This window comes from Balaenoptera physalus, assembly GCF_965194825.1.
Source record: "Balaenoptera physalus genome assembly, chromosome: 17".
Classification (NCBI taxonomy): Eukaryota; Metazoa; Chordata; class Mammalia; order Artiodactyla; family Balaenopteridae; genus Balaenoptera; species Balaenoptera physalus.
In genome coordinates this window covers 10,583,275-10,601,450 of record NC_138895.1, presented here as the reverse complement: position 1 = coordinate 10,601,450, position 18,176 = coordinate 10,583,275, and the positions used below count along the sequence as shown (strand labels likewise).

General features: G+C 38.2%; 1 long non-coding RNA gene across 2 annotated transcripts in view; it reads left to right on the top strand.

Annotated features, from left to right (window-relative positions):
• The window catches only part of LOC309646935, a 49,368-nt gene extending 31,426 nt beyond the window's left edge, over positions 1 to 17,942 (top strand). Inside the window, exons 1-2 of one of the 2 annotated variants that reach the window (XR_014255674.1) lie at positions 205 to 2,894; positions 15,894 to 17,942. This is a non-coding gene — a long non-coding RNA (uncharacterized lncRNA). Of the gene's footprint in view, positions 1 to 204; positions 2,895 to 15,893 lie in introns of those variants that run through there. The other variant, XR_014255673.1, reaches the window with a different exon arrangement.
• The last annotated feature ends 234 nt before the right edge of the window (positions 17,943 to 18,176 follow it).

Sequence of the window (18,176 nt, the reverse complement as noted above, 5' to 3'; positions counted from 1 at the left end):
GAAAGTGCCTGCACAGGTTGCACAGCTGACCCCAAGGGCCACATGTCTTTCAGAGTGCTAGAGCTAATAAATTCCCCTTTCACAGGATGACCAAGAAGGACCAAATGTTGTGTAGAATATAAATACATGGTACCAGATAGTAGAAGGAGAGTCAAATAGGATGGAAAGTGCCTGCACAGGTTGCACAGCTGACCCCAAGGGCCACATGTCTTTCAGAGTGCTAGAGCTAATAAATTCCCCTTTCACAGGATGACCAAGAAGGACCAAATGTGTAGAATATACATACATGGTACCAGATAGTAGAAGGAGAGTCAAATAGGATGGAAAGTGCCTGCACAGGTTGCACGCTGACCCCAAGGGCCACACGCCAGCCACACTTAAAGGATTTCTGTCTCTAAAGAACATTAAGATGTCTTCCCAAGGTGATTGACATCAGGTGACTCTGTGTACCAAAATATAATTCTGAGATTTCCTAAAACTGACCAGAAAGGTGCAAGCACGAAGTTTCAGCTCAGAAAAAACACCGACCCCTTGGTATGTTAGTATTCTGCACAGACACCGCCGAGGAGTTTCAAACCTCATGCTTCTCAGTGTGGCATGATATTACGTTTAGTCAATGTGTGAAATCTCCGCAGAAAATAGGTGGGAGAGAGAACGCAATTTTATTCTGCCAAATAATTCCCCTGAGCCATGGAAATAAGCACTAGCCATGAGTCTGGATAAAACCAGGGTGATACTAATCAGAACATTCTATGAAGTAATTTTCCATGCTTAGGCAATTCTTTTGGTTTTCTTCTAGTTTTATTTTCCAGAGGCTCAGTTGAAGTCCCCACAGACAGGTGTCTGTCACATGCTCTCAGCCTTTTGGAGTTTAGTGGTTCAGGAAGACAAAAGGAAGGTGAAGCTGACTCCAGGAGAACATTGAGACATATCAGGGCCTTTCTAGGATGTTGCCCTTGCGGTCTGTGCCCTGAAACTAGAGTAAAGAGGCTTTACACGAGGTTATTTGGGTGGCTTCCAAACTGATATCTAATGGGTACATTTTCATTTGATTAGCTTTCATTCTATTCTAGAGCAAAAGATCATCACAATAAGTTCCAAGATGTTTGTCAATGGGAGTAGAGTTAGTAGTAAATAACTAATTCAGGATGAAAGGAAACATTAAGTTCAATAATTTTCTTAAGTTTTTTTCAAGGTCAAATTAATTTAGGCCTTTGTATGAATACATCTTCCTCCTTACCCAATGCAGGGATCTCCCAGTATACGATCCTAGCATAGAAGCAAAGAGTTTTGACCAGGGCACAAAGAATGCCTTCAGGGTTCCCTCTCAGGTTAAGCTGGAGGGCTCTGAGAACTTACCCACAGACCAGAAAATGCCCTTCTGAGTTAGATGTACTCTGTGTTGGATCTGTCCCTGAAAAATTTCACGTCTATAATTTCCCCTTCAAAAATGACAGTTATAATCAAGGTCATGACATTTCCTCCCAATATCACACAATTGATTCCTCACTTCCATTTTGTTTTGAAAATGCAGACCAGACTTTCAGGGGCTAAATATCAATACTATGAGAAATGGAAAGATGTCAGAAAGAACCATTTGCAGCCAACCATGTGCCTGATCTGAGAGCTGGTTACACAACTCAGCAAATATATGGCATGCACTTGTCTGGAGGAAGATGGGCTGCAAATAAATTATTAAGCTTTTCCTCCTGGCGGATGGGACATTTTCACATAGACCGCAATGCGGGTCATCACATGCAGCAAAAGGATAAACAGACATGGACCAACTTGAAGAAAATTGATAGTGACTTGTACATCCTTATTCATAACCACTTCTTTCCAGATTAAGGAAGTTTGAACAGAAATTTCTATAACAATCCTACAGATCTCTTTACAGCTCTCCAAAATCACACATATAAAAACCTCCAAAACACCAAAAACAAAACCAAAAACCCTCCATTGATTAAAAACTAAGAGTTTTAATTTGGTGGCTCAGATGTTTGCTAAATAGTCAAACCAGATTGTATTTTAAGGGAGATGAGTGAGACAGAGCACATTGTTGGTTGGAAGGTTAAAGATGAAAACTTATTTTCTTACTATTCTATGCTAAGAACATCTGAATGGCTCTTTTCACTCTTATGAGCAATTCTGTTTCCCCCTCAGTCACAGATGTCTGTTTGTCTCTCCTCTGTTAATAAAAGGAGATTATTTGAGGCAATAGGTGATCAACCACTTTGATATAAGGTAACCAGAAAGGCTAGGGTAGAAACGAGACCAAAGCAAACATTTTTTGTTTTTTTCTATTTCAATGAAACAGAATAAAAACTGTTAAGAGAGAGATCCAGGAGAAAAAAAAAAAAAACAACCCACTGTACTTGAGTGTGAAAAATGTGTCAAAGATGGAAATTGGTAGAATATAAAGAAAGAAAGTGTTGGGAATCCATCCTTTCAAAGACTAGCAGAGAAAGGCATAAAGGAGAATTTGGGGGGCACCTAAGCCTCAACTCAAAGCAAGACCACTGAGATGAATTTAGCCCTACCCTCCGCATTCTGTTTACAGTAAGAGAGCACGTGCTGAGAAAATATTTTTGTAGCGTATCTTGCCCACACTAGTTATCCAACAAATCTTACTTGAGTTTGTACATGCACAGAGGATTTATTCTTTTCTTTTCTTCTTTTTTTAAATTATTGCCTAAAGATGAAAAATTGCTTCCGATTTGAATTGTATACAAAGTAATGGATCCTACTGAATTTACCACCTCAAAGGGTGAGAAGAGGTGCATGCCACACCTTTGCAGGTGTCTCTGAAAATACCAGGATAAAACCTAAACTCTCACTAAATTTCTCAATGTGACCTCACCATGGCCGCTCACCAATTAGACAAATATACTAAGGTAAGTGACAGGAGATTGTACCTAGAGAACTTCCTATCCTCACTAGTATCTGATTCTGTAGTTCTTTGGGAAGGACACAGAAAGGATATAAAATCATAATGTCAGAGGGACCAGGAAGCCCATTTCCTTCTTTCTCAGAGCTCAGCTAAAAGCCGGCTCAGTGGATTTGATTTAGCTCAGTGAAGAACCTCTGACACCAGCGGCTGAGCTCAGGAAGCTTCTATTTCGAAGGCTATTTCCTGGACCAAGACTCTCCCACTCTTCTCTGCCCCTCGGAAAGCTGGGTGCCTCTCCTGGAACCCCGTCCACGGTGTGTCCTGTTCAGCTCTACCTGGCTTATGCATTCCAAAGGTCATGAGAGCTAGATGACCTTGTGTGTTTTTCTGCTTCTCAGCTAAAAATTTCTCTCCCTAATGTCTATATTATATTCACACCTTGTAATGGTGATGGTGCTGGTGATGGTAGTGGTGGTGGTTGTGTATATCCAGACCCTTTGGAGCAGCAGCTGTAGGGCCAAATTGGCAAAAACTAAACTGATAGGTATCTGAATTCTCTCCCTTACAAGCTCAGTGGCTACTGTCCCAGACACTCATTCCTGGTCTTGAATCCAACTTGGCTGTGATCTCTTTTTCTAAACTGTCCCAGTACTAAGTCCAGTCAGCTCTGCATTTTACTGATACCTGGTGTGTCTGTGTTTGTCTGTGTGTTTTACCCTATTATTTTAATGAGAAAAACGTTAATAAGGCACTTTTCTATGTCAAGTACTCTAGCTGCCATACATGTATTAAAGAGTTGAGTCTTCATAACAGCCTTACAGGATAGGCAGGAATTTTCTTCCCATTTTAAAGATAAGGAAAATAGGCCACAGAGAGTTTAAGTACTTGGCCCAAAGTCACCCGTCTGGAAGTGGCAGAGTTTGGATTGGATTTAGGTGTCCTGGCTCCTAACTTAGAGTTTATGCTGTCTCCACTGCACTACGCGGCTCTCTACACCATCCTTTTCTTTCTTTAAAATAAATAAACAAACCTATGGTATAAAATTTGGAACATACAAAATATTCTGCGAAGATTTTTTCATGACCCTGTCTCCCAGCCTTCATGTTTCTCTCTCTAGAAGTAACCATTGCTGTTGCATCCTTGAGTATTCTTTCAAAAATATTCTATGTAAATATGAGTAAATACAGCATATATGCCCTTTTCCCTTTTTTTTTTAAACATCTTTATTAGAGTATAATTGCTTTACAATGGTATGTTAGTTTCTGCTTTATAACAAAGTGAATCAGTTATACATATACATATGTCCCCATATCTCTTCCCTTTTGCATCTCCCGCCCTCCCACCCTCCTTATCCCACCCCTCTAGGTGGTCACAAAGCACCGAGCATATCTCCCAGCATAGCAGTGCTATGTGGCTGCTTCCCACTAACTAGCTATTTTACGTTTGGTAGTGTATATATGTCCATGCCACTCTCTCACTTCGTCCCAGCTTACCCTTCCCCCTCCCCTTGTCCTCAAGTCCATTCTCTAGTAGGTCTGTGTCTTTATTCCTGTCTTGTCCCTAGGTTCTTCATGACCATTTTTTTTTTTTTAGATTCCATATATATGTGTTAGCATACAGTATTTGTTTTTCTCTTTCTGACTTACTTCACTTTGTATGACAGACTCTAGGTCCATCCACCTCACTACAAATAACTCAATTTTGTTTCTTTTATGGCTGAGTAATATTCCATTGTATATATGTGCCACATCTTCTTTATCCATTCATCTGTCGATGGACACTTAGGTTGCTTCCATGTCCTGGCTATTGTAAATAGAGCTGCAACAAACATTTTGGTACATGACTCTTTTTGAATTATGGTTTTCTCAGGGTATATGCCCAGTAGTGGGATTCCTGGATCATATGGTAGTTCTATTTTTAGTTTTTTAAGGAAGCTCCATACTGTTCTCCATAGTGGCTGTATCAATTTACATTCCCACCAACAGTGCAAGAGGGTTCCCTTTTTTCCACACCCTCTCCAGCATTTATTGTTTGTAGATTTTTTGATAATGGCCATTCTGACTGGTGTGAAATGATTTCTCATTGTCGTTTTGATTTGCATTTCTCTAATGATTAGTGATGATGAGCATCCTTTCATGTGTTTGTTGGCAATCTGTATATCTTCTTTGGAGAAATGTCTATTTAGGTCTTCTGTCCATTTATGGATTGGGTTGTTTGTTTTTTGATATTGAGCTGCATGAGCTGCTTATATATTTTGGAGATTAATCCTTTGTCAGTTGCTTTGTTTGCAAATATTTTCTCCCATTCTGAGGGTTGTCTTTTCGTCTAGTTTATGGTTTCCTTTGCTGTGCAAAAGCTTTTAAGTTTCAGTTGGTCCCATTTGTTAATTTTTGTTTTTATTTCCATTTCTCTAGGAGGTGGGTCAAAAAGGATCTTGCTATGATTTATGTCATAGAGTGTTCTGCCTATGTTTTCCTCTAAGTGTTTGATAGTGTCTGGCCTTACATTTAGGTCTTTAATCCATTTTGAGTTTATTTTTGTATATGGTGTTAGGGAGTGTTCTAATTTCATTCTTTTCCATGTAGCTGTCCAGTTTTCCTAGCACCACTTATTGAAGAGGCTGTCTTTTCTCCACTGTATATTCCTGCCTCCTTTGTCATAGATAACGTGACCATATGTGCATGGGTTTATCTCTGGGTTTCTATCCTGTTCCATTGATCTATATTTCTGTTTTTGTGCCAGTACCATACTGTCTTGATTACTGTAGCTTTGTAGTATAGTCTGAAGTCTGGGAGACTTATTCCTCCAGCTCCGTTTTTCTTTCTCAAGATTGCTTTGGCTATTCGGGGTCTTTTGTGTTTCCATACAAACTGTGAAATTTTTTGTTCTAGTTCTGTGGAAAATGCCAGTGGTAGTTTGATAGGGATTGCATTGAATCTGTAGATTGCTTTCACTTTTCCCTTTTTAATGCAAATTTTAGCTCACTAAATACATTATTTAACATCCCTTTTTTTCCACTTAATTTTGCAGCTTTATAAATCAGTTTATATATCAGTCTATAAATACTGCTTTATTCTTTTTAAATGGCTGAATATTTTGTAATATATTGGTGTAACAAACTTATTTGAACCATCTTTTTTTTAATTTTACAGTTAAGTTATTGCAAATCATTTGCCACACATAACATCTTATATATCAGGTTGCACTGATGTGAGTTTCAGTTGGATAAATTTCTAGAAGTGGAATCCCTGAGTCTAAAAATAACTGTATTTTTAATTTTTATTGCCAAATTGCCCTTTATAGAGGGTGGTATTAATTTACATTCCACCAGCAATGTGTGAGGGTGCCTGCCCCCATAGCCTTGCCAACATAAGACATCATCAGACCTTGTCAATGTGCATTTGGGTCTTTGCCAGTTGAAGAGGTAAAGACAGTTATCTCATTGTAGCTTCAGTCTGAATTTTTATTTAAGCATTTTTCCTTCTCCATGAGATGTTTTTTATATCTTTTGCATATTTTTTATTTTATTGTCAGACTTTTACTTATGGCTCTGTAGGGAAATTTTCCATGTAAGGGCTAGCCCTTTGATAGTCTATAAATTGTAATTCTTCTTCCTCAGATTGGCTTTTGACTTTATTTATTTTGGATCATGAAGGAATTATTTTTTTTAATATTTATTTTATTTATTTATTTTTATTTATTTATTTTGGCTGCACTGGGTCTTGGTTGTGGCATGTGGGATCTTCCTTGCGGCGTGTGGACTTCCTAGTTGGACCACCCTGGAAGTCCCATGAAGGAATTATTTTTAAAACATTGATTTAATCAGTCATTTGTTTTAATGACTTTGTACCATCAAGAGGTGAAAAATGTTATATTTGGAGTAAGTATAAGGAAATTGAGCCTCTTTTGCTGTCACTGCTAAATATCTCAGTTCATCTGCTCCTAATGTTTGTCATATTTTTATTGTTGAAGAAATAATTTATATAAGTACTCCTTATATATTTATATTTCTCATGGCAAGGTATTTTTTGATATGAATATTAATGTGCATTTCTTAAAGGTTTTTTATCCATGACCTAATTTACTTCGGCATTTTACTTTAAAAAATTGCAAAATTTAAGAAACACTACATGTGCATTATTTTATTGTTCTGCTTATTTATCAATGGAAAACTAGCAATTATAAAACTTAAAAATTTTAACCCAATCAGGTAATGATCTTTCTGAATCTTCCATTTATTCTTGACTTTTTCAATTAATAAAGAAAATCAAGGTTAACAACATTGTCCTTAAAAGTTTCTGTTGTTTGGCACAGAAAAACAATACAAAGTTATAGATTCATTTCCTGCTTTTTCCTTATAACCGCAATGCATTTATTTTAATGTGTAATTTTGCTACAAGCAAGATTTAAAATACAAAGGAAACCAGAAAAAGCATGCGTTAGAGTTAAGATCTATTTGCTTTTGAATCAAATCTTATTTTAGGAGGCTCTTTGGGAGACTAACCCTGAGATAGTCATCTCTGTCTGACATATGGCTCAGAACCAAGTTGCGCCTCTAAATGTTTGCCAACATTTACATATTGCAGTAGCGTGGAGCAAATATCAGTGTGGTAGATGCTGAACAGAGTAGCTGTGATGGGTCTACATTGATCCCAGGTCTTAAATGCAAGGTAGTCCACATAAACTATTCTGATGAATTAGGATAATGCAAGGGAGACCTGAAGGGGAGAAAGAAGAACATTTTGACCCAAATATAGATGCTAGTTGTCTATAGATCTTCCAAAAATCTCTGGTTTCCCTGAAAGGAGATGGGCTGACAATGGTTTCAGTTAGCTATAAGTTTCTGAGGATTAAAACAGTGAATTGATTCTACAGCATTCCTGAATGTGCTAGACAGGAATATGAATGTTTAGCAGGTTGAATGCCATGCTTTTGAGGAATTAACTACTTATTCATTCAGTCTTTAAGCACTATTGCAACAAGAATTACATTTGAATTTTTAAAATGATTATGAACTGGCTAAAGGCTGAGAATAAACCTGCATTTCTCTACCATTGCCATGGGAAAAGGAAACCCTTAATTACAATGCTTGTCTTTGAATAATATTTCAGTTGTAATAGCACATTTTTTCCAATTTTGCATGATAAGTGCATTAATATTTATTCATATCCTGTGACCTTTACATAATTCTCCTGGGCACTATTTTCCAAACTATGATGTTTGCTCTCTTTTTTTCTTTTTTTTTGCTCTTTAATACTTACCGTTTATGCACTCTTGCTACTCCATATTTTATGAGAATGTTAGGACTACTAGGGAATCAGTTGGAATGAGACACTGACTCTGACTCCTTTTTGTCACGTTTATCCTATAGTGGTAGGTACACAGTTTTATACACTTGTCAAAAATCATCAAAGTGACATCAGCAAAAATGGCAGAGTGGGAATTCAAAAAGTCTATCCCTTCACAAAGCAAAGGATAAACTAGCAAAAACTATCAGAATCAAACTTTTTAGAAACCTGGAAAGTAACCAGAAGTTTGCAGCAACCAGGAAAACATTTAATTACGGAAGAAAAAAAAGCTGAATTTTGGTAAGACAACTTTGTGGCATTTTAACTTACCCTGGTCACATCCCTCATCCCATTATTTGCCGGTAGCCTTGAACAACAGCCCAGAGCTAACATAGACACTTATGCCACAGAATAGCATAATGTAGCACAATGAGCCTTATTCTGTGATCATCTGTTTTAAGCAGTCTGGTAGCTCGCAATGGGACTGGCTCCAAGAGTTTGTGCTATCTCACCTAACTCTGAGTGAGGTCTCCCAGTGTTGAGGTGGAGGATTTGTTGAAAACATTTAAAGGAAAATGTATTAGTTTCTACTGCCTAGGGCAATGGAAAAGAGCAGGGATGAACAACAGAGTAACCAGATGCCTAGGAAGACAGGCTGGAGAACGAGAAGCTTAGAGGAAAAGGGATGTGAAGAGTCCTGACATATTCCTTGGAATCTAGAAGGCCTGGCACATGCCCAGAAAAGATCCAAGAAGGCCTTCACTCTCATGTCTGGCTGACCTTCAGATTTGGTGAAAGCAGAAAGTAAAGGCTATAACACAGCTGTAAATTGCCTGGCCGAGTGTAGAATGTGTGCTTCACATACACAAAGCCCATCTACAGAGAATAAGAGAATTATTTTCCTTTTTTTATGCCAGGTTTTAAAACCCCTGTCCAATCTAGCAAACTACTAAGCTAATAAAACATAGACTTCAGTGGCCATGCATAACAAAGAATATAGACTTTACGAAATTCAATCAGAATGATTATTAAACAGATATAGAATGGCAACTATAACAGAAACAAAAAGCCCTTGGCAAGGGGGAGAATCTGATTTCCAAAGCTGCCACACTATAATATTAAAATATACAGTTTTTCAGCAAAAACAAAGTATATGAGGCATGCAAAGAAATAAGAAAATGTAGCCTATTCATAGAAAATAAAGAAATTAACATAAACTATCCTTGAAGAACCCCATAGATTGGACTTACTAGACAAAGATGTTAATTCAACTGTCTTAAATACATTCAAAGAGGTAAATTAATCCATGAACCAAGAACTGAGAGAAACCAGGAAAACATTATCTCACCAAATAGTGAATATCAATAAAGAGATAGAAACTATAAAAAGAAAAATAGGCTCATTTTCTTATTTCAAGAAAGTTAATCCAGTATTTTCAAGAAAATTAATAATTTGTGTATCATTTAATTTTTGTGGCATAAAATTAACTTTCATCCTAATTTCAAATTACTATTTTGAAGCTTTCTTTATTTAAAGAAATACCAGCTCCACCAGCTGTTTCAGATTCCTAATCTGATATGTTGTTCCTGGAATTAATCATCTGCTTTTTAGTCTAGAGTTTTTTATCTGAAAAGGACCTAGAGTTTGCCCATTGCAACTCCTTGATATGCTACCTGAAAAAAAACAGGAGACCAGATATACCAAAGTGCTTTATCTGGTTCACATAGCTGCAATCAGAGGCCTGGCCTCATATCTTTTTTTTTTTTTTAATTACTTAAATAAAAAGTCTGGATTCTTAAATAAAGAAACAATTTGCTAACTCACTCACTTGTAGACTGCCCATAGGGGATTAATCTATGGCAGAAACTATGGTAACATATGTATACAGTATATAAGACAGAGAAAATTTAACAGGAAACCGTATCATGGGGTTTGAATATGAGAACAAAAATTGTCTTAGAAAATCTAGCTCTGATAGAATCTGGTCATTCTGAAAAACAAAAATAATTAGATCATTAAATTCAGTGAGATTATTAATTTACGATTTAACAAAATAACCAAGTTTTGTTTTTGCAATACTAAATGTCAGGAATCTGATTATAAAACAACAAAAAATTGAGAATGAGACATTATTCTTATAATCTGGAGAATTAGACTAAGGTCAGAAAAAAAATCTAAGTAAAAGACTGCTAACTTTCCCTGACTTTAGTCATATATATTTTTTCTATTTTGTCTCTCTTTTGCATTGCATGCTTTGTATATTTGACTCATTAATTTCTAATTATAATTTAAAATACATAACATATAAAATACTAGATATTGAAGACCTGTGCTTAGAGTTTGCATTTTTGAAGACCAAATCGTATTACTCTACATAATTAACAACATCAAAAACCTTGAGAAATTATACGAAGTCTTAAGAAATTTACTTAAAACCTCAAATAATAATGGAAGTGTTGTTTTTCCATGTGGAAGTAAAATTTACTATACTATGGTGTTTTCTTTGGATTTTGAAGGATGTAATATACTCTGGAAAATAGAAAGAAGTCAAGTTCTTTAGCAATGTTTGCTCTTCATGCAACTTAAGTAGAATAAGAACCGGACGAAGATTCCAGAATTCAGAGAATGCACTGCCAGTAAGATCCTGCCTTACACTGAACTATCCTTGTGCCAGATTGTTCACCAAAGTTTTCTTCAATGGCCTTATCCTTCTTACCCACATTCCCCTAGCATTCCTTCTCCTTTTTTATTGGGTGAAAATATATTTTTGACCCACCAGCAATAAAAACATGCTTCATTTCACAAGGGGAGCTATAAACCCTTTTGCATGAAGGTGATATCGATGAACGCATTTTAACATATATCTCTTCCTGAAGATATTTGCATTTCATCATGTAGCAGAAACCTAGCAAAGGGTTGGATCTCTATAGGTGACGTTTTGAACTTTTCATGTAGAGGGCTTTTAGATTTAGCACTAGCGTTTAGATGTTTCCAGACCCCCTAAGATCTTACCACCTGGGTGTACACCTGCTCTAACCACCTGCACAGTTAACCTTGTGTCTGTTTGATGCGCAGATCGCCCCTCACCATCTGGAATCCTCCCTCCAGCAAAGCTGTGTGATTGAAAATATTCTCATTCTGTGCCTCTGCTCTGTTTTCGGAAAGGTATTGATGTGGGGTGGGTTGGGTTGGTATGAAATGTACTTTGCCTCTTCTGGAGGGACTCTTTCCATGTCCTAAGGACTTGTGGGTGCAGGATCCCCAGGCAGACACAGTCTGCATCTGGGGATCTAGGAGCTCTGTGGCAGGTGCTGCAGGCCACTTCTACTTGGTGCCTAGAACTTGGCAGTTCCCAGAGAAACACACAGCAGGGATACGCTGAAGGGCAAAAAGAGCAGCTGCCCTTGTCACAGGTAGGAAGGGCTTACTCTTCACGTAGAGGAAAGTAGGGCAAGCAGGGTGGTGAGGCAGGGAAAGCTGAAACGTTCTCTTTGAGCAGCAACCTCTAGGGATGCTTCTTCCTTCCTACAAGGGCTAATATGGTTCTTAACATGACATACTCTAAAGAGAATGTTTTCTTAGCCAGTATTAGCTCGTGGTGCTCTATGTGGATCACCATGAAGAAAAGATAAGAGTAATTACATATTTGGGAACAGAATAGTCTCACTTTTAGGCTGACAGTAACATAAACAAAGTAGGTGGAAGTGTAGAAAGAATGAAAAAAAAAAGAGGAGTGGTCCAGTGAGGGGCAGTGGAAAAAGTGGTGGCATTAGTTAACAAACAAGAACATAGTTTCAGGATTGAGAGTTTGGGAAACTGAAGATAGAACCGACTTGCCTTGAAATTGAAAAACCAAAATTCTGTCAGAGGAAAGGTTATTCCAAAACAAAACCAGGTATATTTGACTGGAACTTTCATTTAAATTTGAGTAGTTAATCCAGTGAAAAGTCTTTCAATGTGCAAATGGAAAACCAGAGAATTTAGAAGGGCAGGTGGAGAGAAAAACAACCAAAGCAGTCAGTAGGACTTTAAAAGAAAGTTGTGTTTTACATCTTCACATAAGTCATTGTTATTTCATTAGTTCTATTTGGAAAATGATTAGACATTGCCCTTGGTTTTGGTCCTAACCGGGCAAGGCAGTAACTTACTTCGTTTTCAATGCCTCCATTTTGACACCCTGACAGGTCCACCCAGAGAGGGCTTTCTATCAGTACTTGAAGAGAATGAATTTCTTTTTGTGAAAAAAAAAAAAAAGGAACTTATCGAATTTTCTTATTCCTTAAGGGTACTATCTAATATTTGATATTTATTCTCTAGGAAACAAAATTTCTCTTTTTTTTTTAGGTTCAATATTCCCAGGGTGGTGGAAAGATATTCAGGCAGGTTGGAGCTGGCTAAATAATTTATCTGCATATCAACAAATCAGCCAGTTATTTCTGGTTTGGATAATTTAGAAAAACAAAGCAGCGTTTCTTTCAAAAACAGTCCCTCTAGATAAGCGCATATCTCAGTGCTGTGTTAAAGACTGTTCCTTAATGCAGAGAATCAAATCAGTATCTAATCTTGTACTTGAACCTGCACAAAAGGTTTTTGTAGAAAAGAAAAACAATGTTGGAGAAAACTATACTTCCTGAGCTTTTCAAAGTCTTTTAAATGCAACGCAATTGAAATGCTGCTTTCTAAGTAATGATCATTTGTTTCAAACAATTACTAAACTTGTTTTAATGTAAGTTTGATAATAAAATAACTAGGAAACAAAACCAATGTTGAAGAGGCTGATCAGCTGCTAATTCTTCTCTTGGCCGCCTGGAATCGTTAAACCTTGCCCTGGCAAACTATAAGACAATGGCTTAGAATCTTAGAATTGCCAAGTAGCCTCGAGGTTATGAAGTCCCACGCTCTTATTTTGCATATGAGTAAACTGAAGCTTAAAGAGATCAGGTAAACAGCTAGGTGTGCAAAGTTACTTGTACTGGTGAGACATGTCTCAAGGTTGTTTTCTTCTGTCCCCACTGTCCTCATTTCTTGGGTCTCTTTCTTGGGTATCTTTTGCATGTACCTCCCCTCCACCCCCCGAAAGCACTTGGTGTATGGTTACTTAAATGCTGGTTTGCCTCTCTTTCCCACTAGGCTAAAATCTCCATGAAGGTGGTAAACAGGATTGCAGATTGAACTTTGTTTACCTCTAGCCTAGTTTCTGGCAGAAAGAAGGGATCCATCAATGGCACTCAATTTATCTGAATTACACTGAATGTCGTATGCATATCAATACAGGGTCTTTACCTCATCAACACTCTCCCTTGCCTCTGTCCCCAGCAATAATGTAAAATGTTTGTTTTTCTCAAATTCTCTGTCTAGTCTGTAAAATCTATCTAAGCAACGATGTGGTGATGTCCCCTCTGCCTTCTGATATTCCACTTCCCACTTCTGCCCAGCCCTGACACCCTACATATTGCAGTGTCTTTCTGATCCTCCCCTCCCCCCTTCTCCTTCTCCTCCTTATACTTCTCTTTCTTCTCCTTCTCTCCCTCCTCCTCCTCCTGCCCCTTCCCCTCCCCTTCTTCTTCTCTTTCATCTTCTCCTTCTTCTCCTCCTCCTTCTTCTTCTCCTTCTCCTACTCCTCCTCCTCCCCTCCTCCCCCTCCTCCCCCTTCCCTTCCTCCCCTCCTCCCCTCCCCCTCCTCCCCCTCCTCCCCCCTCCTCCCCCTCCTCCCCCTCCTCCCCCCTCCCCCTCCCCCTCCTCCCCCTCCTCCTCCTCCCCCTCCTTCTCCTTCTTCTTCTTCTTCTTCTTCATCTTCTTCTTCCCCTTATCATTCACTATCTATACAGTTGTACCTAGAGCCATTCTTATAAAAACTGGACAGGGGTCACAGATCTTCCTAGCCTTGTCTCCTTGATTTTCCACTTATACATTCTCCCACACAAACTCCACAAACTCTATCACCACTAAAACTTACCCTTTGTTTATGAATAATGATATGCACTTTTTCTTGTATTGTTCACTTTGCATCTGGCCTTCTGTATTGGTTGCATCTCAGGTAAGTAACTCGGAGCATGATGTTAGTGAAGCCAAGGTCCTGGCTTGATCTACTACACTGGCCCAGCCACCTGCAGCTCCAGCCTGGATTATTCCAACAGTCTTCTCACTGCTTTTGCCTTTTCCCTCCCACTAGCATATAGTTCATACAGAAAGAAGTGTGATCCGCTCAAAATCTAAGTCAGGTCAAGAATATTCTCACTAATAGCAAAAGTCAAGGTCCCTGTAATAACCTGCAAGGCCCATCACTGTTAGCTCCCTGACTTAATATCTGACCCTTCTCCCTTGCTCACTTTCCAGCCTCTAATATGCTGACCCCACTCTCTCCTCAGGCTCCTTTCACTTGCCTTTCCTTCTGCTGGAAAGTTTTTCACACAGGTATCTCTGTCTCCTGCTTACCCACCTGCTTCAGGTTTTGACTCCAATACCTACTACTTATTGAGGCTGCCCTGACTACTGTATTTTAAATTGTGTGCATTTCTTCTCAACACTCTTTCTCTACCCAATCATTTCTGATAACCTCCTGAAAACTCTCCCTATAGGGTTGTCCTGACATACAGACGGTCCTTGACTTACTATGGTTCAGCTTACGATTTTTTGACTACATGATGGTTTAAGAGGGGTAGGCATTCAGTAGAAATTGTACTTCGAATATTGAATTTTTATCTTTTCCCAGGCTAATGAAATGCAGTATGATACTCTCTCTCATGATGCTGGGCAGTGCAAGTGAGCCACAGCTCCCAGTCAGCTGTGCAATCAGGAGGGTAAAGAATAGCTACACTTCCAACCATCCTGGACCCAGATGACCATTCCGTTTTTCACTTTCAGTACAGCATTCAATAAATTATGTGAGATATTCAACACTTTATTATAAAATAGTCTTTGTGTTAGATGATTTTGCCCAACTGTAGCCTAATGTAAGTGTTCTGAGCACGTTTAAGGTAGGCTAGGCTAAGCTATGATGTTTGGTGTATTAAATGCATTTTTGACTTAAAATATTTTCAATGTACATGGGTTTATCAGGACGTAACTCCGTTATAAAAGAAGATCTTGTATGCAAAGAACCTGCACACTTTTTCATATATGTTAAATGTTATCTGTCCCATGGCATTCAGTGGTATCTAGTTGCAGCATTATTTCTTACTACTTCCTTTCATACACTTCATCCTTCAGTGCCACAAAATAATTTGCTTTTCCTCATACCCTCATGATACGCCCCCTTCCTTTGTTCCTTTATACATCCTTACCCCTAGTCTTCTCACTAGTCCAAATTCTACTCTTTTACCCCACACTAAAAGTAGTTGCAAATTTGTCCAACCAAAGGAAATATCAACTCCTGGCAACACTTTCAGTGCATTTTATTTTGTGAAGGCACTTAGCATTTTCTGAACTATACCACAGTTAGTTCTATAAAACCTCTTTCTCCCTCTCTTGGCTGGAAGTTCTTTAGAGAAAGTCTGTCTCTTTCATTGTTCTTTTATATACACATCTACATCCTCCATCCAGTTCCTAGAACAATGTCTTATATATGTTGGATATAATATTTGTAGATGAAGGAAAAATCATACCCTCCTGCCAAGGAAAGAAGTGAGAGCACTACTCATTTCTCAATATCTTTCAGAGAATTGTAACAAATGGTGATTTATCTTTTCTTTCCTGTATTTATTTTTCCCTAAAAGTTCAAATCATCAATGCGAATACAAAGCCAAATCCTTACTTGCTTACAACACTAAGAAGAGTCATAATAAAAGAACCAACTGGAAGTCTCAAGGGTTGATTCATGGTCTCACTGCTCCAAGCTGAGAGGAAAGTTATAACAGTTCCTGGAGTCAGCTGTGGGGTCCTGGTGAGCATCTTCGGTATCTTTTTTTGTTCTGCTCTGTCTCCACTAATTTATCTTCCTTCACTTCAATTCTATCGCAAACCCTACAGAAGGAGAGTGGCTGGCATCACTAATTTTGTCATTCAGACTGATCACTGCATTCCACACTAAAGAATGAGAAGTCTAACAAAGACCATCTCCTTGGCCAACCTTTAGTCAGGCTCCACTGACCCTTCTTCTTGACTAAGCCTCAGCCTTGGCCTATGAGTACCGCAAAGTCTCAGCACAAATGATGTCATCCACACACCTCGCTGCCACCTGCCACCCGCCACACTCACAGACTTGACTAGCATAGTTACTAAGAGCTCACATCTTCTAACATCCCTAGGATGACCTAGCCGTTTTAAGCTCCTGCCTGAGAAAGCTCACAACTGCCAAAAATCTTTATGGTTTGAGTTACACCCTGATCCTATACCTGCCTTGCCTAACAGTTCTTGGAAACACAGCCCCCTGCCTGATTTTTGCAAATTTCCACTTCCGTGACCCTGCTCAAGCCTCCATTTGTTCCTCCTCCCTCATCCCTCATCCTCCCTTTAAAATGTCCAGTCAGCTGTGCACAGATTGGAGTTGAGCACTCCAGTTTATACTGGAGTCTCTCTCTCCTACTGCAGTAGTCTGAATAAAATCTGTCTTGCCACCTTTAACAAATAGTCAACTCTGCTTTTTTGACAATTCTCCAGTCTAAGTCTGTGAGGGAGGAAAAATAAATGACTGAGTGATCTCTTGGCTGCCTTATGCTTATGGAAATTTTTCTAGAGCAGTGTTTTCCAAGAAATGTTTGTGCTTTTTTAAAAGCATAAAACTTATTAAATCCTGCAATAACATTTTTGGAAAGGCTATATGGAAATACAAACATAAAGTATGGACTTTTAAAAAAATTTATCGAAAAGAAAAGGCATTAGGGAGTAGGAATTACAGAGCCTAGTTCAATGAACAAATACATATTCACAAAAAAACAGTAATTTTGAAAAATACTCACTCAACAATTCAAGACTGTTGCCTGTATACTTTAGTTCAAGAAATACAGCTACAGGACATAATGCTGTCATCTACTTCTGCTGAACAGGACTGTCTTACAATTCTTTTAATTTACCTCAATTTTCAAAGCATTTGCTTGACACATTTTAGATGAGCAGCTAATCTGTCATTTACAGAAGGGTCAGTGATGAGAGGGACCAATGCCTAATTCATTCATATGTTCTTTTATCTGTTGATTTAATTTATTTAGTTCATTTTTTACTAAAAGTATTGACAGAGGGGGAAAATATTTAATCACAATCTTGCAGGTTTAAAAAAAAAAATGCTGATATCAGGCTCAGGGCAGCAGGAGAAAGCTGGGATGTTTCTGATCCCAGGAGGAAAGAAAAATGTGATTGAGTGATGTTTATCTGACCTATTTTACTCTGAATTGTTATGGATGCAGCAATAGTAATAGAGAGCTTCATGCATGTGACAGGTATTCACCAAAGGATTTTCCTGCACTGTGTGTAATCACAGACATGATTTCTTTACCCACATCCCACCATAGAATTTTTGTTAGTGTTGTGATTGCAGCAAATCAGAAGCCAGAATTTTACTAATATTTTATGGTCATTTCACGTTGTCTAGGCTTTGAAGGGTTTTTCTTGTTGTCTGTTCTATTTTAGATGTTTATTTATTTTATTATTTTATTTGGCTTTCAGAATTCTTGATCCTCTGGCCATGGAGATATCCAAAAAGGGAACAATACAACCTGTAAGTGACAAAAACTGTTTTTGTTTTGTTTTTACTTTGTTGCTCTTGATGGTTTTAAAGCCAGGGGTAAAAATATTTGCAATAGTAGAAATAAGATTCCATTTTTATTCTTTTTTTTTTTTTTTTTTTTAAGAAATTCACGTTATTTTATTTATTTATTTATTTATTTATTTATTTATTTATGACTGTGTTGGGTCTTCGTTTCTATGCGAGGGCTTTCTCTAGTTGTGGCAAGTGGGGGCCACTCTTCATTGCGGTGCGCGGGCCTCTCACCATCGCAGCCTCTCTTGTTGCGGAGCACAGGCTCCAGACGCGCAGGCTCAGTAATTGTGGCTCACGGGCCCAG